Consider the following 23,524-nt stretch of genomic DNA (forward strand, 5'->3'; position numbering starts at 1 on the left):
AACATGTGGATGTGCAGATGCTACCATTTCCTGCCGAGGGGTAGGGGGGTGAGGGTCCTGGCTAGCATCAGTGAAGCCCAACTGTCATTCGCTTTTGATCTCTGCAAAACGCAAGTGGTTTTTATTTTCAGAAGTTAGTGGGTGTCACTCGGGAGGTTATAAATGAATCTCCAACAAGGGCCATCAAGCACTGTAAGCTGCTGTCTACTAGATACAAACACATAACAAGCATTTACAATGCAATGGTCTCGGCATTGGTAAAGTTAGAGCTATTGGCATTGCTCATGACATTATTTTTGTTTATGTTTTTGTTTTTAAAACATTTAAAGAAACGGCATTGTCATGAGCAATGCCAATAGCTCTAACTTTAACAATGCCGAGACCGTTGCATTGTAAATGCTTGTTTATTTAATACAAGTTGACAGCTGGGGTGGACAGATAGACAACCAGAATATATCCTGCTGGCTGGATCCCTTTGAACCCACGGGGGGGGGGGGGGCTCTCGGCGACAACATTATCTCACAGCCCGTGCCCCTGCATTCATATTACACTATCACTGTATTCTCTGAGCCCTGTCTTGTCATGTCTGCATGCTTGCAGTGTCTCAAAGCGCTTTGAAACAGCAGACAGGCAGCATACCAGCGCTACATCACAATTTGTAAACAAACAAAACAGTTCAGACACTGTTTGTCACTCCTGTTCTTTACAATGATGCCCTTATCTGTTCTAACCCAGATCCCTAACCCCCAACCACACACATAGCGCCCAGAAACATTAAGAGGAGCTCAGACCACCAGTCCGGTAATAGCGCCAGAGGTACATGAGGCTGGGGGTGATTTTGCATGAAAATTCATTGATTTCCCTGTGTGCCTCGCTGCGCTATGTTAGCACTGAGTGCGAAATTCTAGTTTCATAGAGCACTGTATAGACTGGATCGCTTCTGGGTGCTATATTTAAATGTAATGCTGCGAAGGATGTCCCAATGACAACACAGGAAAAGAAATTGATGCAAAGGAATTGCAGATCACACGCTTTTCAGGTTGGGCAGGTCCAGCCCCCTTTAGTTTTATTTCACGTGTTGCATCATGGTATTCGTAGTCTCAATTGGCAGTCATTCCTTCTCAGCACTGTAAGTCTTCACAAACATATGTTGATTTGTCTGTAATCTTTGTCAACAAAAAAAGCATCTACTTACAGTGTAAACAATGACGCATTTCAAAGGGCAAGCGACAGAATTGCCTCTCCGGGGGCGCACGCACCCCTGCGCAGGAAGCAAGGCTCCGAGGGACCACGTTCATATGCTTGAAAGCGTGAGAGCTACCCCGACAAATCCGCTCGTGCAACATTTAAAAGTGCTCGGCTCCCGTTGAGGGATTCGTTTTACCACAGGCATTATGGGACTTGTAGTTTTGTATATTTTCCATTCATTCCTGATTTTTCACCATTTTAGTTCACGACATGTACATACTTTGCTTTCTTTTATGCTAATCATGTAAAAACTCACATTTCTGTGCAGTTAAATAATTTTGGAAGGCAAATAGAAGAGTCCTTTAAATAACCACGTTGATAAGAATCACCCTGCTGTCTCTTGTCGTGATATAATTTAAAAGACGCTTTTGCAGCCAATGAATCAATAACCCCCAAAGTGAGGAGGAGCCTAGCGCGCAACCAAGATGGCCGCGTAGGTGCGAGGCTCCCGAGGACCTCCGCGACCTCCTGAATTAATCCTGGCGATATCCTATCCTTGTTGAGGGGACTGTGTCGGTGAACCCGAGATGAGGCGCCACCCGTTTTTCGGGCTCAAATCGGACCCCGGACATAGGTGGGAGCACCGATCGAAGGTTGCGGCCTTCTCCGCGCCGGCCCCCCGGACTTGAGTAGTGGGGCGATCCGGGGACAAAGTGAACAACAGCGGCGGGCAGGGCTGGGCGACTTGCGTACCCCGCGCTTTCCCTTTCGCTTTTGCGCCCTCCTTGCCCTCCGGCGAGGTAGGGTTGCGGAGCGGAGTGCGGTGGTGTGGCCCTGTCCAAATGCCCGGCTGACCCGCCGGCCGTGAGTCGTCCTGCGGATCGGTGGTCGCCCTCCCCCCCCCGGAACCCGTGAACTGGTTTATCGGCCCGTTCGAGGAGATTGGCACGACGGTGGGAGAGCAAGCATGTCCACCAAACAAGATGGCGACCGGGCGAAGGTGAAGACGACCCGCCGTGGCCCGGCACACCAATCCAACAGTATGGACCGCTACACTCTCCAGAAGGGATCTCCGGAGACATCGCGCACATCCCCGGCGGGCCCGACGGAGGCATCTGCTCAACCGGTGGATCTGACCCTCCGGGACGTCATGGGCGCCATCGCAGAGATGAAGGCCTCGGTGGACCAGCGCTTCGACACCCTAGCGCAAAAAATAGACTCGGTCCTTGTGGATGTGAGTCTTGTGAGGGCTGACTTGTCCAAAATGAACGACCGGGTCGATTCCCTGGCCCACACCACAACGAGCCTCACGACGGATGTGGTGGCCCTCCAAAAGGAGGTGCGCCGGCTTGGCCAGGCGAGCGCCCTGATGGACCGGCGACTGGAGGATTCCGAGGGTCGGGCCCGGAGGAACAATGTCCGTATTGTGGGGGTGCCGGAGGGACGAGAGGCGGAGGCGGCAGATCTTTTTGTGGAAGAATTGGTCCTTACCCATCTCCAGCCCCGGGGGCTGAGTAAGCTTTTTGCGGTGGAGCGTGCTCATCGGGTCCCTGGGGGCAGACCTAAGGCCGGTGCCCCGCCGCGGCCTCTCATTGCCCGGATTTTTAACTTTCGGGACAGAGACGCTATCCTGCAGACCTCCAGGCAACAGGGACCGGTCAAGCTTGATAACATGGATGTCCACTTCTACCCAGACTTTACTCCGGCGGTCCAAAAGCAGCGATTGAGTTTTCTCGGTGTTAAACGTCGCCTACGGGACCTGAATCTTAAGTACTCAATGCTTTTTCCAGCTAAGCTGAGGGTGGAGGTGGATGGTTGCACGCACTTCTTTGACCGGCCCGAGGCGGCTGGGGACTGGTTGGACGCTCTGCCTGGAGATCGGGGCCGGGGGGGTGGGGGGGGTGCAGTTGGCGGGGAGGGCCCGCCGGATCAGAATTGAGGGGTGAATAATAGGCCTTGCTCTGGACAACATTCCTTTACCATTTATTGATCGTATATGTTCCCCTCCTATGGAGGTCGTTCGGGGTCTGTTGGGGGCTTCCCTCCTCCTCTGGGGGACTAGTTAGTTTTCATTTATGGGGCGACAGGCACACTGCACTTTGGGGGGGCTGTCTGGGCTCATGCAGGGGTGCAGGGAGGGGGGAGTTCTGTTGGGAAGGGGGGGTGGGGGGGGTGTGTTGTTTGTTTGCACCGCAAGGCAAACCTGCTACTGTATTGTTGCTCTCGAGATGCTCTGTGGGGGACGACTGCTTGTTTCTACGTACGATGGGGGGTAGGGAGTTGACTGTGTTGTCATGGAATGTTAACGGCCTGGGGGATAGGATTAAGCGTGGTGTGGTCCTGCAGTACTTGAAACGTATTTCACCAGATGTTGTCTTCCTGCAGGAGACACACCTTATAGGTAACTCCTTTCATGCTATGAATCGGCGGGGCTATCGTTTGGTGGCCCATTCGGGCTTCACTTCGGGCTCGCGGGGGGTGGGTATCATGATCAAGAACTCGCTCCCGTTGGAGATTGATGAGGTGCGCCATGATGAGAGGGGACGCTACACTGTCCTGGTGGGTAGAATGGAGGGTAGAGTGTTTATTTTTATATCAGTGTACGTCCCGCCTGGGCTACAAGCGACTACATTTGCGGACCTGGGACACCTCCTCCTGGACCTTCCGGGTGGCCTGCTGGTGGTTGGAGGGGACTTTAATGCGGTGGCTTCTGGGTCCCTGGATCGTTATCCCCCTAGGGACCTCCCCCGGGCACAGGCGTGGCTGTCCGGTCTTTTAGACACGCTGGGCCTGGTGGATTGCTGGCGACTAAAGCATCCCGCACAGCTGCAATACACCTTCCACTCGGGTGCCCATGGTAGCCTCTCGCGGCTTGATTACATCCTTGTCCCGGCGGCCCATGCTGGGAGGGTGGGGGAGGTGTGCCATCTGGCGCGGGGTATTTCAGATCACTCCCCATTGCTATTACACTTTGATGTCTTCCCGAGGGGGGAGGGCAGGGTGGCTCCAATCAATGCATGGTATTTGCGCGACCCCACCATTCGTGCCGACTTGATCAAATCCTTACAGAGATATTTCGACGAGAATGTGGGGTCTGTCCCTTCGGCCATCTCCCTGTGGGAGGCTTTTAAGGTAGTTCTCAGAGGGGAGGCCCTCTCCTGTATCTCCCATGCCCGGCGGCGCGAGCGGGAGGAGGTGACCCGGGTGGAGGCCGAGATTGCGGAGCTGGAGGGTGACCTGGGGAGTGGGGTAACGGATGCCAAGCTGCACGTTCTACACCTCAAGCAGGCGGCCTATAGAGCCCTCGTCACGGAGGCGGCCAGGGGCCTCAGTAGAGAGCAGCAGGGGCGATTGTATGATGTGGGTGATAAGGCTGGCAAATTGATTGCGTGGTTGGATAAGAGAGAGAGAGCGAGTCGTGTGGTTCCTTTGATTGAGAGTATGGATGGTGCGTGTGTCACCGAGCCGGAAGCCATTGTCTCCTGCTTTGCGGATTATTTCCGCGAGGTCTACTCCCCGGTTTCCCCCTGCTCGGAGGAGGATTCCCGTGCCCTGCTTCGAGACATTGCGCTGCCCTCCCTCACGGCGGAGGATAGGGATTTGCTGGACGCCCCTCCCACCTCGGACGAAATTGCTCTGGCTATTCGCTCGGTTGCATCCGGCAAGGCCATGGGCCCCAATGGTATCCCCATCGAGCTATACAAGCTACGCCCGGATGTACTAGCGCCCCACCTGCACGCGATGTTCCTGGCGGCCCACTCGCGGGGTTCCCTCCCGCCGGACCAGCGTCTGGCCACAATCGTGGTGATCCACAAGGAGGGGAGACCCCGTGAGCGGGTCACATCCTATAGGCCGATCTCGCTCTTGAACGCGGAGCCCAAAATCCTCGCCAAGGTGTTGGCCAACCGGTTGGTCGGCGTGGTGGGCGATCTGGTCCACCAAGACCAATCTGGCTTTATACCACACCGCAACACGGCGCTTAATCTGCGACGCTTGCACGGGGTGCTCGCGCGTGTCCCATTTGTGCGGGAGCCGGCCATCTTGGCCTCCTTGGACGCCACCATGGCGTTTGACACGCTTGAGTGGCCATACATCTGGGCGATGCTGGCGAAATTTGGATTTGGGCCGGGTTTCATTAGCTGGGTCAAATTGTTGTATTCGGGCCCATTGGCGCAGGTTGTGGTGAATGGGCGAGTCTCGGCCCCATTCGCGCTGGGGCGGGGCACGCGACAGGGTTGCCCCCTGTCGCCTCTCCTGTTTGCACTGGCCCTGGAGCCCCTGGCGGAGTGGCTGCGGTGGCACCCTTCCATCCGTGGTCTCCGTTGGACCCCCGAGCATGAGGACCGCGTGTCCCTCTACGCTGACGATATCCTGCTGTATCTCGCCTCCCCGCGTAAATCACTGATCGTCCTGGTTGATGTTTTGCGCTCATTCGGTCGCAACTCAGGCCTTGTCATCAACTGGGCGAAATCCTGTGTATATGTGCTTTCCGGGGAGGCTCCGGTCCTACCACGAGACTGTCCGATCCAGATTGCCTCCCAGGGGTTTCGGTACCTGGGCATATATATTACTCTGGACCCGGAGGCCCGCTACGAGCGGAATTTGCTACCCCCCCTCCAGCGCTTGAAGGAGGACGTTGTGCGTTGGCGGCGTCTGCCGCTTTCGCCGCTCGGCCGAGCGGCCTTGTTTAAGATGATGTCCTTGCCGCGCTTTCTGTACGCCCTCCAGAATACTATGGACTTGGTTCCGGCACGCTACTTCCGTGAGGTGGAGGGCCTCCAGCGGCGCCTGTTCTGGGACGGGAGGCCGCGTATTGCTCTGGCTAAATTGACGCTCCCGTGGTACGATGGGGGGGTCGCCCTCCCGGATATTAAACGGTATTACTGGGCCTCCCAACTAGCTGCAATTAACCATGGCCTTTACGGGCCCGCCTTGAACCCGGCATTTGAAATGGACAAGATGCTCCTGCCCGGTGGCGATTACAATCGAGTGCTCTACTCTGGCGCGCCCGACTCCCGTCTGACGGGACCGACGCGTGTCATGGTGCGTGTCTGGCACGCGGCTAATGCAGCTATGGGGTGGAAGGACCGTTTGACCCGGGCGTCACCGCTATATGCGTCCGAGAGGTTGGGCTCCCTGTGGACGTCGAAGGGCTTCGAGAAGTGGGACACGATCGGAATCAGCACGGTGGGAGATCTCTGGACGAAGGAGGGATTCAAAACTTTTGAGACGCTGCAGACGGAGTTTCAGCTGCAGGGCAGTGAGTACTTTCGGTACCTCCAAGTCCGCCATGCGCTGGGCTCCGTCTTCCCGGATGTCGCGTCCATTCCGGAGTCTTCCCCCCTGGAGGACAGAGTACTGGATGGCTATGTCCCAGACAGCACGATCTCCCTTATATATAAAAAGCTGATTAACGACAGATCGTGCCTGCTGACTACTCTCCGCGAGGCCTGGGTTGCCGACGGGCTGGAGCTGGACGACGAGGATTGGATTTCCGCGGTGGCCTCTCCGAAGGAGGTGGCCATCACGGCTCGCCTTCGCTTCGTCCAGCTTAAGATCCTTCACCGGGTTTACGTGACGGGGCCAAGGCTTCTACGTATGGGCTTTGCTGGTGACGGGTTGTGTAAGCGTGGCTGTGGTGCCTTGGCAACTTTTATGCATATACTGTGGGAGTGCCCTAAGGTGGAGCGATTCTGGCGTGGTGTGCATGAGGTCCTGCGTGTGGTTACGCGTGTCGCGTTGTTGCCGGAAGCGAGGAGATGCTTGCTGAATGTGTGGGAGCCAAATGACTACTCGGTCCCGCAGACGCGGTGGGTGACTCTGGGATACATGATAGCTAAGCGTGACATTGCTCAATTGTGGGGATCCCAGAGGCCCCCGGCGGTGTTGGCCTGGAAAGAACATATGGATTGGTGTATGTTTCGTGAAAAGGTGGTGTATGTGGCGAGGGGTAAGCCTGGGGCATGGGTGAAAATCTGGGGCCCCTGGAACGCCTACCGCGGGGGTATTTGTGAGCCGCCACTGCTACCGGCTGCCTCGCCGGCTCCGTCTCCCTAGCTGACCCCCCCCCCTCAGCCGTGGGCACGCGGTTCCCCAGTCCCTGATCTACTCCCATTCCCCTCTTCAGAGTTTTGCTGCTGGTTGGGATCCCCCACTTACGGAGCTCGTGCCGTCATTTTGGATTGCGGGTTGCCTTGCGGGTGTGGTTTTTTGTGTGGTTTTGTTTTGATAAAAGGAAACCGTATTGTGGGCTTGGAGTTATGCGGCCTGCGCTATTGATGTCTCCTGCTTCCCCAATCTGCACCGCCAAGAGACTCTTACTGTATGTATGTAATATGCTTTTGTCACTCTAGCGGCCGGCCGGGTGGTTGTAGGCCCATACCTGTAACTTTTCAAACTGCAATAAACGGTTTCAAAAAAAAAAAAAAAAAAAAAAAAAAAAAATAACCCCCAAAGTGAAGGAAACACATTTAAGTGGCTTTTACGTCACCTTTCTTTGTATTGGTTACACATTTCTTTTTACTTTTGCACTTTCTATTGCTACCGGTAAACAATGGCGGGGGAAGTGAACAAAGTGTAAATAGCGCTTCACACCGCTTAGGCGCTATGCTTGAACACAGAAGCAAACATTATTTGCACCAATTCTTAGGGAGGTGGCAACATCTGAATTAGGAGTGGGCATTTCAAACTTCACGCGTCTCACTATGAGACCTCAGCTGAGACAGCGCACGGGGTGCAAAGCGGAAGCCGAGCCACTACAAACAAGCATTGGCAAACCCAATGTATCTGGACTTGGCAAGCTGTTGCAATGGATATTTAGCAAGCGGCACAAAAACAAAAAGAGAAAACAGGCAGCTACCTGACCAATCCACTATATGCTTGCAATAAATATTGTGAAATTAAAAATAATAACATCGGACTGTTTTACTGGTGATGTTCTGTCACAAGCATTTCAGTTGTATCGTGCATTTTATTATTATGTGACAGGGAGAAGAAAAAATCAACACCGAACAAAACAATTAAGTTAAGGGGAACACTTATAAAAGCAATGTGTTAGGTTGTGTCTCCCAGACCGTGCAAGAGGTCTGGTTGCACACAGAGGCGCAACTAGAGCCCAATTACGAGGGGAGGGGGGGGGGGCGAAGACATTTTTTTTGCGGGGGGAGGGGGGGGGGGGGCCTGGCCTGAATCTTGAAGCAATAGGCAGAGTGGAGCTGCAGGGGCTCTTAGAAAGGGTGAAACACCAGCGAGGCCTCATTAACATGCAAATGGTCTTTCAAAGACCTGTGAAGTGCTCGGGTGCGGCTGTGTGGGCACTGGGAAGCTGTCTCATCCCGGGCTGCCACACACAAGGGGGGGGGGGATGAAGCCCTTTGAGTCCAATTGGTGTTGCGCGCCCGGTCCCTGGGGACGGAGATGAGGAAGTAAAAGGGGGTGGGGGGAGGAGTAGAGAGGTGGGAGTGTAGGGGCCGCCACAAGAGGGCCCTACCCCAGTTTGTGCCCTGCTGCACTCGAGCACCATAGTAGTAGCCGGTATTTTTCTACTAATCCGATTTCACCCTATAATTGAACAAAGCAAAACCGCACTGTCAATCTGTCTATACCTTGGAGCCCTAACAACAGTATTCACGGCCACATGCGCCCTCACACAAAATGATATTTAAAAAATCGTAGCATTTTCCACATCAAGCCAACTAGGCCTGATAATATAAAACTAATAGTGCATAGACAGCAGAATCGCAGGCCTGCCTCAAGAGCAGGGGAGATACAGAACCGGCACTTAACACCCCACTCCTGCAAAGAACAGGAGTGGGGTAACCAGCAATGCAAGCTTCCACACACAGTGTGTGCACCACATGAGGTAGAGCAATTTCCACCATAAATAAAACTGATAGTGCATAGGCAGTAGAAGCGCAGGCCTACTTCAAGAGCAGGGGAGATACAGAACTGGCACTTTACAAACCCATCCTACAAAGAACAGGAGCGGGGTAACCAGCAGTGCAAGCTTACACACACACGTGCACCACGTGACGCAGGGCAAGCTTCCTTCTCACAGAAAATAGTACAGTGTGGGCAACATTAGGCCTAGCTGACCTCACACGCAGACAGAACAGACCCAACAACAGCACAAGCTTCCATCAGACACTGGGCGTGTAGAGCACAGACAGGAGCGCGAGAAGCTTCTCTAACACAGATCGGGCACAGCAAAGCAGTACTGTAGCTTGATGCAGAGACCGAACAAGTACAGCACAAACTGCGGCAGTACAATTTCACTCACTGATGTATTTTGCCGTTTTCTATGGATGTGACAAAAGAGAGGCCAGCGGGTAGAAGAGTAAGCAAGCTTCGCTCGCATACTCAACGCTGCATCATACTTCAGCAATGCAAGTTTACTTTAGACGTAGAATCAGGACAGCTAATGCAGCACTGTAAGCTATGTGGGCAGACACACACACACGACAACGCAAGAAATAGTATTGATAATCTCTCACGAACACACAGGTGCAACTGAACAGTAGCATGCAAGCTTTTACAGAAGGGAGGGACAGCATAGGCAACAGAGCAAGGCCCCCTCGAGTACAAATATTGGTAGTAGAAGTACAGACGGGTTCAACACTTTCTTAACCGTGCTGGGATCCTCACAGAATAGACCAGAGCAGTGCAAGCTTCCCTGGCATACACAGTAGTAGTACTGAAGCCATGCACAGAAACTTGGAAAATCGCCGCTCGATTCTACTAAAATTGGTTATAGCAGCATTCTATGAGAGAGACAGTAGTTAAAACTTTGCAACGGAGGAACAGGAGCACAACTACTGTGTGAAAGTGTGGACGGATGTGACCATTGCAGCTACAGACGAAAGAAGTCGGAGAGAGTTGTCAAATGGGAGGACACAACCGCGAGGGGCTAACACTCACCGTTAAACTTAATATCGGTGAAAGGGGGCACTGGATTACGATACTGAGAACTCGGACAGAGGTAAAAGCCTAGGCCAACACCGACAGAGGATTTTAACAGCCTATCAAGCGATTGTAAAGTACTTTCCCGAATACCTCCCCACATCGCCCAATCTCTCTCACTTTTACACGTATACATATCATTTCACATAGCCTCAAATCAAACAACTTGCATACCCCCTGCCAGTTCCTTACCGCGGAGTCGTTATCCAGGACCTGATCCTCCGCTCCCACAATGGCGGCCTCTGTACGTCCACAACGCGCTCCCGGAAGCAGAATTCTAACTCTCCAGAGTTTTCACCAATAGAGAGCTGCTAGGCAAATAGAGGAATGGTTTACACCAATGAAAAGCGGGGTACTAGGAGAAGGCGGTACCGCTATGCCAGACAGACAGGCAGCTATCATCATAACAAGGATGCCGATATAAACAATAGACAGAAAAGAAACACTACAGAACATAATGCTTCATGCGTATAAAAAGTGGACTGCAACAATCAAAGACCAATACTGCCAATAAAATCGAAGAAAGAATATGTAAGAGCCACAGAGAAGACCCAGTTATGCTAAGTTCGATTGATAACGGCCTGAGTCAAACTCCTTTCTGCAAACGAAACACAGCTTCTGACTTTGGAACTGAGGAATCGGGTGCAATGTTTGTTGCTGGTGATAGCACGGGCATCCTTCTCAAGGCATCGAGATGTGATCAGATGTCATGGGAGAGAGGCGAGGAGGAGGGAGGGAGGCAGAGAGGCAGAGGCGGAGGGACTGGGGGAGAGAGGGCGCTGGGCATACCAATGCTGAGGGAGGTCGGGTCCAGCGGAGACTGCAGAGGAAGAGGCTGAGGAGGGGGCGGCGGGGGAGACAGTGAAAGGGCGAGAGAAGAGGCAGAGCTGAAGCCTGCCGGTAAAAAAAACACAAGAAGACCCTTGAAAAGGTGAGGAGACCAGAGCAGGAACCGGACGAAGGGGGAGCGGACGAGCACACGACTGCCTTTCTCCGAGGCAGAGCAGAAATGCCTCGGAGAAAGGGAGCGTCCTTTTCGGATTCGGGGGCGTGTTTTGCTGTTGTCTCCTCCCTGAGACTTTTCGCAAAAAACACGCCCCCTATCCGAAAAGGACGGGGCCTAATCGGAGTGACTGACCTCTTCTCCAGTGGCTGGCCAGCATTTACGAGGCCAGCCAATGGAGAACAGGGGAGAAGAGGGGCGGGTTCAAGCCCCTCTTCTCCAAGTCATTATCTCTCGCGAGCGAGACTGCGCAAGCGCAGCCTTCGCTAGCCGAGACCTAAAAACGAAAGAGGAAAGTGGAAAGTGCGATGCCGAATCCAAGTCGAGTTTTCTCAAATAATAAAAACATACTCCAGGAGTGCAAAGGGTGAGCTGCCCATTCCCGAGCGAGCAAATGGCCTTTCTGACTCTGAATGGAACGTCCCATACCACAAAGATGAATACTTTCTCAGTGCCTAGTTTTATTATTCAACTTTCTTCTTTTAAGAGGGACATAGCACAGCAATTTATACTAGATGCCACTCTGACAGATATTCTTCTTTGTCGTAAATGCATCAAACACAGCTATCACTCTGTGACTGGTCGCGAGATCTGTGTGGCACAAATCCATGAAGCACCTACATGCAACTTCATTTGGGGATTCTAAAGGCAAAGGAACATATTTCTAGTTGCTTAAGATAATAGCCCTGTTACCATAGTCTTGCTGTGGAGACAAGGAGGGTCTCGGGAAAGGGCCCCCCTCGCTTTCAAATGCACGCATCTCCCAGCACGTATTTGTGACAGCCTAACCCTCACAAAGGGATAAAAAGCCAGAACAGAAGTGAAAAGGAGATTCGGGGATATTAATCAAAGCCTCATTGCAAAACGTCACCGAGTTTCCATACACTTTGTCTGACTATGAAAGGTGGCAATAGGCCACTTAATTTATTTATAGTATTTCACAGGTATGTTTCACACTCTGACATTTTGCACAGTCATCCTGCAATGTATTCAATGCATTCTCATAGATGCAGGCAGACTGGAAGGGTGAACGGAACCATTGGAAAGACCCAGTGCTTATTTTGTACAAAAAACACATAACAGGGGCTCTCGTCAGGAGGCAGCTTGCATCAGCTCATTTCTCCTGTTAGCGCCACCTAAAATAAAACCAACTGCTAATCCTGAAAGTGGGGAGAGGATGTGGCGTGATAGCCAGAGCTGCCGACTTCAGTGCTTGAGAACCAGTTTGAGTCTCGGTGTCAGGTGAACAAGAACATACTGTCATCTGGTCAAATCCCTTAATCTCTGTGTAAATTAATGTGTCCTTAACTGGTGCTCATGAAAAGTACCGGAAACCACCGGCTCAAATTAAGTACTTGACTGACCCTTCTATGAAACGTATATTTATTCTATTACCATGTTATGAATCTGCATGTGTACATTCATGAATTTGACTATGTAAATGACTATTGTGTTATCAGTGATGTCATCAATGATACCATTTGAGATGTCAGCAATAATGTCATTTGATATGTCATGAGTGATGTAATATGTGAGGTTATAAGCAGTGCCTGTCAGGGGGATCAAGTTGTAGTTAGCTCAGTAAACTATTATTGGTGAATTTCAGTGGGATATTTTAAATGTTTGTTTTATGCTTCATTTCAACACCTATGTTATCACTGATGACATCACCCAAAACCACTGCTCCTTAAATTACTTTCCAAACCCCTAGATCATTTAAGAATCTAAAGTAGGTAGTAAAAGGCCTGCAACCATATACAGCATAGACTGACAATATGTACACATGTTTAATTCTGAAATAGAAAGAGTACAGTACTGAGACAAGTGTACTACACCATGGTAAAAGTTAAATGGTGCGTAGTTTAACTGACAGTAAATGTTTAAGTGCAAACAGTAGTTCATTTAAAAAAGAACGCACTAGTGTGAACTGCAGACATATGTTACAAATGGGTTGCTGCTTGAATCAAAGTCCTGTTGCCAAAATATAAGAGAAAAACAAAAGCTTATCTGTAAAATGCATTATTCACCTGGGGACTTCTGAGGGCACACTGACGTTAAATAATTGTTATGTAGAACTTCAGACAATTTATTTGTTAACTGGAGAAGTGCAGAAATTTATTTCCAAAGTTTCCGTGAAAATTCTGAGAGATTATACACTGTAAGCAGGTCCTTCCTAGCCCCCCTAAGATGTAACCTGTGCCTGGTCGTCCAACCAGGCAAGGCCCTTGTGGATCCCACTTCTGTGAGACTCCACCCTTGCTCCTTCTTCTCTCTCCCTCTCTCTCTCTCTCTCTCCTTGCTGTTTTTCTCCTCAGTGGCATAGCTAGGCCTTTTGCCGCCTGTAGAGGTCTCAGCCTTTGCCGCCCCATGGTAGCCATACGATCAGGGGGGATGGGGTGCTGGTGATCAATTCCAGCCTTTGCCACCCCGCGTGGCTGCCGGTAAGAGCAGGGGGCATGGGGGAGTCTGCCACCCCCAAAACTCATGCCTCCCGGGGCAGACTTCACCCCCTTGCTACGCCACTGTTTCTCCTTCTCTTCTGCAACAAGCTCTCTGAATTCTTCAGCAGCAAGATAACCTCCATATACATAGTAAACTCAGCCCTCAAGCAGACTTCACAACATGACTTGTCATGTCATCCAGGAAACGACCATGACAACATGACACACCGTAAGCTCGGATGAAATAGCTGCTGCCGTGCAGTTTATCCACCCTGGGACCAAATCACAACTCTTTCCCTCCACAACTTCAATAGAGGACTGTAATCCATCAGCGAAGCACTCATCCTGAACACCTCCATCTCATCATTAAACTTCTTGAATACATAATAACATGCCATAGTCCTCCACCAACTCAAGAAGCCCTCTGCTGACCCATAGAGACTCACCAACTGCAGACCAATCTACCTGCTCTACACCCTGACAACGCCGTGGAGAAACTCATCAACAAGCAACTCACCAACCATCTCACTAATCACTAATTCCTAGACTCCTCACAATCCAGCTTGAGGCCCGACCACAGCATAGAAACAACCCTCATCGCCACCACAGATGACATTCGCATGAGCATGGACAGAGGAGACATTGCCGCTCTCATCCTCCTGTTCCTCTCCCCAGGTTTTGACATGGTTTCTGACCCCATCTTCATCTGCTGCCTACACAAGATTGGAATCCAAGGACCCGCTCTTTGCTGGAATTGCTCATGCCTGACTGGCAGGACAGAAGCAGTCAGCCTGCCTCCCTACTCTTCAGTTTCATGCAACCTCATCTGAGAAGTACAACAAGGATCTTAACTCAGCCCAAGCCTCTTCAATATGTACATAATTCCTCTGGCTAGCATCATCTGCACCCACAACATTTATGTTCTCTTCTTGGCCGTTGGTGGCACGGGGATCTTTCTCCCCTCCCGATGGCCATATTCATTGTGTTGTGGAGAAGAGTAGGTCAGCGGTCTAGCGCTGACTCCATGTGCTCTATCGCACATAAAAAACGGGCCGATACGCAGCTAATCACTTTGGTAAGAAGCTCCCTCTATTATGGAGTGTTTATCTTGCTCTCTGTGTTCTCCTGTTAAGATTGCTTATCCTGGTGTAATCTAATTGCCAATTTAATTTTTGAGGGGCCTATGAATTATTACATTTTTTATGCCTGTTTTATTAACTGGTTTTAATACTTTGTTTTTAGTACTCCTGTAATCTTTATTTTATCATGCTGCATAATCTGCTGGGGGATTTTTAAATGTGATACTCCATTCTGCTGCCATTTAAACATATTGAGCACTGTTGCACTTTACTCAGGTGTTGTTTGGTGGAGACTGTTGGAGCCCTCTTTTTATTCCCTTCTTGGTCATCTCTTTGGTGGCAGGGGAATCTTTCTCCCCTCCCGACGGCCATATTCATTGTGCTGTGGAGAGGAGGAGGTCAGTGGTCTAGCACTGATTCCATGTGCTCGATCGCACATAAAATGCAGGTCGATGCGCAGATGCGCCACTGGCTCACCAACTGTGCTCCGAAGGCAAGCCCTTCTGCACCCATCCGTGCTTTGGTTTCTGGGATGACTAATTATAATAGGCAGGGAAAATATAAAGGTCGGGAAAAGCTGCTATGTGCCTTGTTAAATGCACAGTCCACTGTGAAAGACATCAGGGCCGTACTGACTACCGGGCGTTTGGCATGCTGCCAAGCTGGGGGGATGATGTCACTGCAGTGGGGGCTAATTTCGTTGATGGAGACCTGCATGTGCTTCGAAATAAACAAAGCAAAACAAATTTTGTTCAGCACACGCAGGCCCCCATCAACGAAATCAGCCCCCAGCTCGGCAGCATGCCAAAACGCCCGGTAGTCAGTCCAGCCCTGAAAGACATCACTGAGTTAAATCAATTGATTTTAACCCTTGACATAAATTGCTTATTTGTGACTGAATCCTGGGCAAAGGAAGACTCCGGGACAGATTTAGTAGCAGCCACCCTTCCAGGATATTCGATTGACAGACTTGATCGTGCCTCTCGCAGAGGTGGTGGACTGGCGATAATTTCAAGAAACTCTTTTAATTGCTCCTTGCAGCCCATTAGTTCTGATTTATTTGCAGCGTGCGAGATAGCATTGTTTAGACTTAAAGGTTATAAAAAGCTTCTCCTTTCTGGACTTCTTGAGTGCCGCCCACCTGGCTTGTGCACCCAGTATATGGAGACTTGAGATCAAGTACTTGATACCCCTATTTGCAAGCCCTAATTTTACAATTCTGGGTGACTTTAACTTCCATTTGGAAGATAAGGGATGTAAACTTGTTAGCACGTTTTTAGAATTGATGAACAACTTTGTGATCTCCCAATTGGTTAGTTCTCCCACCAAACTGCTGGCCTTGATACCCTTGATGGAATTTTTGCTAATCATTCAGGCTTGAAGATGGGTGATACCCTCCCACTTAGCTGGCCGGACCACCTAGCAGCTACTTTTATTCTTAAATTGCAGATGTGAGGACACAAGGCAAGTGTATATCAGGAAACACCATTTACCACACAGTCTAAACCACCCAGTGCCTTTACAAAGTGGACACTACAATGAACGCATTATTACCATGCATTCCTTTAGCATGTAAGTCATTGCAATTACTTGGTTTAGGGAACGCTTTGTTGGACTACTGCTGCGTTTTAAGTCACCTTCCCTACTGTTACACAGACTGGAGTTGGAATAGTAAATTGTACTATTCCAAAGTCCAGCGCTTCCCTAAGGCAAGTGGTTGTAACGAGTTGCATGCAAAAGGAACACATGGTAACGATGTATTCACTGTAGTGGCAGCATTGTAGAGGCATGTGTGGTTCCGTTATACAACCATTTGTATGCTATAGAAGTTGGAGGAAAATTTCCCACACAGATTTAGAATCTGCCCTAGGTGAATTACTAGAGGAAAAGAATAGCACACAGGAACCCACACTAGAGGATTTTAATGCTTGGGTATTGGCTGCTATTGAACAAGTTGCCCCACTCAAATAAAAGATGGGCACAAGAACATAGGCATCTGCGCCATGGTACTTTGATGAGTTAAAAGATCCTATGCTTCAATGCCGAAGGTAAGCACGTAGGTGGAGGAGTGTCCCAACCTTAAATGTGAAAATGAAACATAAAGAGTTAATGTTAAAGAGTTAATGTTAATATATAAATGTGTCATTTTGGGACTCAAACAACCTTATTAAACTAATAAAATATGATCTGCGAGTAATACCCCTAGTGAACTTTGTAAGGTTGTGAAAGAGCTCTATACTACCCCGGTTTAGCATTCTTTAGAGAATTTGCAAAGCTTTTGTAACAATTTTGCTGACTATTTCAAAGAGAACATTCTGAACATACTTGCTGATTTTACTGTAAATGAGGATAGGTTTTCTCTTGGATGGGATGCGGAGGCATCCACTGTGAGGGAACCTGTCTCAACTCTGTCCAACTTTTCCCCCATATCTTGAACACATATTAAAATATTACTCATGCATTTGACTTCAGGCTCTGCAGAGGACCCCGGTTCCTGTTTACAACTTGCCCCAGGTTTGATAAATGCTTTTCTGTAAAGAGTTTATAACCAGATCATCATTACTGGAGTCTTCTCCCAATCTTGGAAAAAGCCAATTGTAATTCCCCTTAAAAAAAAGTAAAATGAGGAGCCAGATGACTTAAAAAATGTACATCCTATTTCACTTCTGCCTGCACTGGCTAACATTTTTGAAAAGTACATGAATCAGATTTTGGCCAAATTCATTTCCACGCAGAACCTTCTGTACCCCTCACAGAATGGATTCTGCAGTGGTCACAGTATTGAATCAGCCTTGGTTGCTGAGGCAAATTACATCTGTTGTCAGATTGACCAGCGTGGCATGGCAATCCTAGCTATGTTGGATCTGTTTGCAGCATTTGATACAGTGCCCCCCTCCCTCTTGGATGAAAAGACTGAACCAGGCGGGGGTGAGGCATACCATGCTTGCCTTATTGAGTTCCTATTTCACCAATAGAACTCAGACTGTCAGTTGCAGTGATTTCAGGGCAGAACCCTTTTGGCTCACCTGTGGGGTACCACAGGGATCTTCACTCAGCACTACCTTGTTTAATCATTATGTGGCTCCATTAGCAACTCTAGTGTGGTAATTTGGTTTCCAGGTCCTGTTTCATGCAGATGACACCCAGATTATTGTTTCGATATCTGATGATTTGCTATCAGTGGCAGAGAACTGTAAACTCTGTATGTTGGAGATTGCGATCTGGATGAAGGAGAACTGGCTGGAATTGAATGCGGAAAAGACAGACATTCTGGTTTTTGAGGCTCAGGACTCAGTGTGATCAGAGCTGTTGTATCCAGAGACATGTGTCTCCTTACCCACACCAGTTGTTTCTGCTAAAAACCTCTGAGTCATCTTTGACAACACTCTCTCTATTGATATTCAGTTCAACAGAACCATAAGTACCTGTTTTTATATAATCAAAATCTTGAAAAAGAGTTTTCCCCTCATTCGAGTGGAGCATAGATTTACAATAGATATTGCATTAATTTCATCCCTCCTTGACTACTACAATGCACTATACCTGAACATCAATAAATACTCTTTCCCCAAACTGCAGGTATATTCAAAATGCGACAGCTCACTTGGTATTAAATATACACATACCCCTTTCAGTAAGGGAGTGCCTGCTCTCTCTGCACTGGCTACCTGATAGAAAGTGGGTGACCTTTGAAGAACTATGTATGGTCCATCAGGCATAGCACCATCAGGGATCTCTTTCCCTCAGTTCAGTATTTCATTGGCACTGTCCTAAAAGACAGTTGAGATACTCTTCTTTGAGGAAGGTAGCCATTCCGAGGATTGGGAAGGCTAAATGGGGCAGTCGCATCTTTTCAGTAGCGGCTGCTAAAATGTGGAACACACTGCCGGTCCACCATGCTAGTTTAACCTTGCATTTGGCCTACCGTAAACTACTTAAAACTTACCTATTCTCTATTATGTAATTTCTTTTTCTGTTGACAGCTTCTTTTCTGTTGGCAGCACTTTGACGCCATTGGGCTTAATGCGCTTTATAAATCTTTTTAAACAAAAATCCTACCCTACGCTGATGACATGTAACTCAGACTCTCACTCTTGGACAAGACTCCTAGAACCCAGAAAAAGTTCAGCACCTGCATGACCGAAGTCACTGACAGAATGAAGTCTAACTGTCTCAAACACAACACTGACAAGAAACAAGTTGTGATCTTTGGAAAGAACACCTTTTGGTGACTGGCTGCGCTAGAACCCATAACCACTCCTAGTACCTCCACCAAGAACCTCAGCATTGTCATCTACAGGAAACTCAGCATGACCGCTGAAGTCAATGCAGTTTAAGCTTCCTTCTTCCATTCCCTCAAGATGGTGAGGAAAGTCTTCAAGTGGCCCTTGAGCAGCACCTGCAAAACTGACACACATACCCTCAACACAAGCAGGCTGATCTATAGGATCAGAAGAAGACTCGCCAGTTTACTGCAAACCATTCAGAACTTAGCAGCCAGAATCACTCTTAATCTCCCATGCAGTATACAAATCAGACCACATCTCAAGGGGCTCCACTGGTTCCTGATATACAAGCGTGCAAAGTTCAAACTCCTCACTCATATCTTCAAATCTCTGCACCATACTGGGCCAGCTGAGCTCTATCAATCAATCAATCAATCAATCAGGATTCACCTGTGAGGGTCTCAAGGCATTTTATAGCCACATGTGCTTTCTCAAACCATATAGAAACCTCTGCTCAGCCAGACTCCTACCTGCACACAACCCACCAATACCATAAAGCAGATCCAGAGATCAGGCCTTGATCCTACATCACTCCTAAAGCATTGAACAACCAGCTGTTACACATCCATGCCTCCTCCTCACTTCTTGAGTTGTGCAAGAAGTTGAAGACTTGGCTCTTTGAATAGCCCCTCTCACCCACCCAGGTGAGGCTAGGCTCACACCTGCATAATGTCAAGATACCCTCCTGGGTGATAGTGCGCTCTAAAAATATACATAACATAACACAAATATATAATGTATGGGTTATTAGCAAAACAAAAAACTCTCTTCCTATCGAAACTGTGACTTAACTATACAGCTGCTGTGTAATATAAATGTGTTTGTGTGAGTGCATGTGTGCGTTTGTGTGAAGTTGTATGTGTAGATATGCCCATTTCAGTTTCATATTTGAAGGAGTTATTTAATGAAAAAGTACACCCAGTCCAAGTGAAAAAAACAGATGCATATTTGTAGCTTTTCTCTTTATTAAATTCTAGCAAGAAGACAACTGGATTTTTATCCCATTCGCATAGTGTAAACAAGCATTAGCATAGCCAATAGGTCTCACCTTTGGAACCTTATAAGTGTTTAGTCATGCAACAGTTGATGTAGTTGCACCAAGGATATTGTGCTGCATAACTAAATGCTTAAAAGGTCCTAAAAGCAAGACCTATTGGCTATGCCTCCCTTTCAAGTTGACTGAACTCAGCCATTCAATTTTGAGGGACAGATTCCTGTGGCAATTTTCTCCACCCCAAATTAGTTAATTTTGGCAGTTTACATCAAATTGCCAGATTATTTGGTATAAATAAAGGGAAGGTTTGAAGTTAACTCTTCAGCCCATAGAAGGGGAAGGTCCGTGGAAAAGGGGGTATCTGGGCCAACATTGGTGGGATGGTGGCTAGAGGTAGGGAGGTTTGTTAAGAGTACACAATCTATTGGTTACTGAGTAGGTTATTGGAGGAGGCAGAGAATGTATCCTACAATTTAAAGGGGCCATCCTGTGAGGAGAAAGAACAGCTCTCTTTACTCGGTCCTGCATCACTAACAATCACCAATACCAATGCTGCTTTGTTCGATGACGTCAGCTCGGCTTTTGAGCTGTATTGTGACCACTAACTGGATGGACCCTTAAATAAATACAGACTTAAAAACTGTTTTTGTGTCGCCATGGCACCCTGCGTCCTCAGGCCGGCTCTAGCCCAAAGCCCAGCTCTGCCCTTGGGCTCAGTGTCACAACTTCAAGGGATAAGAGAAACGAGCATTTGCAATGCAATAGGTCTCACATTTATGCAAGTTTGAGCTATTGATATTGCAAATGACAATGCCTTTTATTTATGTTTAAAAAAATCTCCTATGACAGGCCCTAAATGAGTCAGGATTTTCTCCTACTGGAAAAAGGAAAATCTACAACAACACAGAATAACTTGGTGTAATTTCTTGTGGATTGAACAATAGTATTTAATTACAGTTCGGAAAACAATGTCGAAGTCTACGGACTCACTGTGACTTAGTGCGTCCAAATAGGTAAACAATTAAAAAAAACACAACAGACCACAGATGGTCATAGGCCATGTGTACGTGTGGACTCTGCGACGATCACATCCCACAGCCGAGGACCATTGAGTTGGGTACTAAGGACATTGGCGCTTAAAGCGTCAAGACAGACTATTTAGATTGAGGAGTGCTATAAAACAAAATTGCCATGTAAGGACCGAATACTTCGAAAGATGTATCCGCCAGACTCCTGTGATTCTGCAGGAAACTAGTGGTTTCTGCACTAAATTACAAACTTGAATGGGCTTCTTAATTTACTGGGCCAGGGACCACCAAAAAGATCTGTGGCGAGAAACCCACGTCTGTGTCTGGTAGGAAGAGGACTGCCCAGGAACAAATGCAGGGCAGAGGACATTGCAACTATGCCCGTGAAGAGAAGCAGGAGCCATTGTAAGCAGGCAGTCCAAAGCCTGGAATCCAATCAAAACAAGTACAAGCAGTGCAGCGGGTGCCATGTTAAGAGAGGCGCTTTGAGTAAACAGAGCAGCTGCAAAGCAACACGGCTAACTTTAAAGCGCTTTGTCGGGAAAGTGAAACGGAATATAAAACTGCTTTCTAAACATAAAAAGCAAACAGGATTATGTGGCAGAATCCGGACAGGTTTGGATCGGGATGGGAGGGTCGGACACTTGGATCCTCACTAGTTGTGAACGCAAAGGGACAGTTAAAAGGAAAGACATAAGTGTCAGAGGAGTGTCCACACCCCTGACCTCTGAAGGATTCTAGGAGCTACCATGCCGCTCTCCTTTGCTCCTAAAACCCTGGACACCACAGCACTCACTGCTGGCACGCCACACAACACAGAGTCTTCACCAGCAACACCATGCATGCAACACCTACCAAGAACATATCCACTACACCCCCCCACACACTCAAACACCTAGCAACAGGCCCGCATTCCCCCCCTTCACCAATAGCATGCATGCTTGTAAACACCTGCTCAACCTGGAAGCACACCACAGCGAATTGGAACCTGCTGAAAGACTCTGCCCCAGCCTCCCTCTTCTTCACAGAGACACGGCTGACCACAACTTCAACACCAGACATTGCCACCGCCATCCCTACCGGATACAAGATCTCCAATTTAGACTGCCAAAACAGGCTGGATGAGGAATCCCCACCACCAAAAAAACAAACAAGAAAACCACACACCTTAATCTGCACCATCGAACCCAGAACAAACTCCATGGAGCATCTCAACTTCAAATTACAAATCACAGTAAATTTCGCCCTGGGTGGGAGCCTAGTCTACAGACCCCTCACTCCCAAACCAATATTGCAAACAAAATCACGGACACTGCCACCCCGCAAGTCCTCGAATGCCAGCACTTTGATCCTCCTAGGAGACATCAGTTTCCATCTTGGAAAACAGACCAACCCCAAATCAGTTGCCCTTTTTGACAACCTTGGGAAACTGGGACCAACCCAACAAGTCAGTCACACACATCCTAGACCCCCGTCTATGATCAACACCCCAAGAACAGTCACCTGAACAGGCCACGCCATAGTCTGTTTAACAAATTGTCATCCATCAACAATGAAGAGCCCCCACAACGGGCTGAGAATGCTGACACGGAAACAACCTAACAGAGGCACACTAGGTGACAGCCCTAATCGAGAACAAACCAGAATACAGACATCATGACACATCCCATTAAGAACTTCAACAAGTGGATCACCAACTGCACCAACACTCTGGCCCCCATGAAGCAACACAGTAAAAACCAGAACACAAGCCAGCTGGCACACAGATGACCTCGAACTGGCCAAGCTATCATGCAAACAACTGGAAAAGAAATGGAGAACAAGCAAAGGGGAAATAGAAAAAGGTGTCTTCAGTGGCACTCAGAAGAGGTACCACAAGCTCATCTCAGAACCCAAGAGGATAGCCTCAGTCAAATACATGCCAACTCCAGCAAATAAATATTTGCAATCATCAAAGATTCACCACACCCACAGCTGTCACCAGGAAACATCAACCCACCAAACGATCTGTGCAATGACCTCTAGAACTTTGTCTGCAGCACATTTGCAAACAAATAAAGCTGCTTTCCACCGCAATTGCACACCCTGGCCCTCTCCAGAAGGCTCCCATCGACTAAGGAGGTCAACCCAATCACCACATGGGACACCATTAGTACAGAGGAAACCACATCCATCATTAATACCATTCACTATGGGCCCTGTCCCCACCACTCTTTGACAAAGGAGCAATCTAATAGTGAGGCATGCATCCCTATCCTCAACACCTCCATCGGTACAGCCACCTTCCTGAAAAGGAAAACATGCATCCGTCAATGCCCTCCTTAAAAAAAACCTTCGCCGAACCTACCAAGCTCACAAATTACATGCCAAGAGCCCCCCAGTTCCCTACTCAGCCAAAATCCCGGAATAAACCATCAACAAGCACCTCACCGACCACCTAACGAAACACCACGTTCTTGACAGCACCACAGCACAGAAACTCCCCTTCTTGCAGCAACAGATGACAGTTGAAGGATGCTCGGCTGGGAAGGGGGAGGTCACCTCATC

Source organism: Triturus cristatus, chromosome 2_2 (genome assembly GCF_964204655.1).
Source record: "Triturus cristatus chromosome 2_2, aTriCri1.1, whole genome shotgun sequence".
NCBI lineage: Eukaryota > Metazoa > Chordata > Amphibia > Caudata > Salamandridae > Triturus > Triturus cristatus.